The sequence below is a fragment of the Orycteropus afer genome, unplaced genomic scaffold, assembly GCF_000298275.1.
Source record: "Orycteropus afer afer isolate SDZICR_OR568_19922 unplaced genomic scaffold, OryAfe1.0 scaffold00159, whole genome shotgun sequence".
Taxonomy (NCBI): Eukaryota; Metazoa; Chordata; class Mammalia; order Tubulidentata; family Orycteropodidae; genus Orycteropus; species Orycteropus afer.
In genome coordinates this window covers 1,520,559-1,521,191 of record NW_006921746.1, presented here as the reverse complement: position 1 = coordinate 1,521,191, position 633 = coordinate 1,520,559, and positions in this window count along the sequence as shown.

The window sequence follows — 633 nt, the reverse complement described above, 5'->3', positions numbered from 1 at the left end:
CAGCAGTGTATGAGAGTCCCAATCTCTCCACATCCTCACCAGCGTTTGTTATTTTCTGTCTCATTGAACTTTGCTAGTAGTGCTGAAGCAAGATGGTATCTCATTGTTGTTTTGATTTGCATCTCTCTAATAGCTAGTGGCTGGTGTTTCTAACCCAGTGGGATGTACATGGTGCACAGGTATCATCCAGCTTACAGACTGAGACAGACTAGGAAGAAGGAAGGGGCCATCCACTTCTCAATAATTGGCCAGGGAAAACCATATGAATAGCAAAGAAACATTGTTTGATATATTACAGCACAACTTTATGAATAGTCCAGTTAGGTGAGAAGGCTCTCAAAATAGGACTGCGAAAGAGCTGCATCATCTGAGTAAACCCAGCCTTACTCCTATGGATAAGGTAAAGCTTTCGAGAATGCCATTTGCTGATGTGACACCACTCAAATTGAAGAGAAACAGAAGCAGATATCCATTAATCATCAGAACATGGAATATATGAAATATGAATCTAGGAAACTTGGAAGTTGTCAAAAAGGAAATGGAACGCATAAAGATTGATATCCTCAGCATTAGTGAACTGAAATGGATTGCTTTTGGCCATTTTGAATCAGACAACCATGTGATCTACTATGC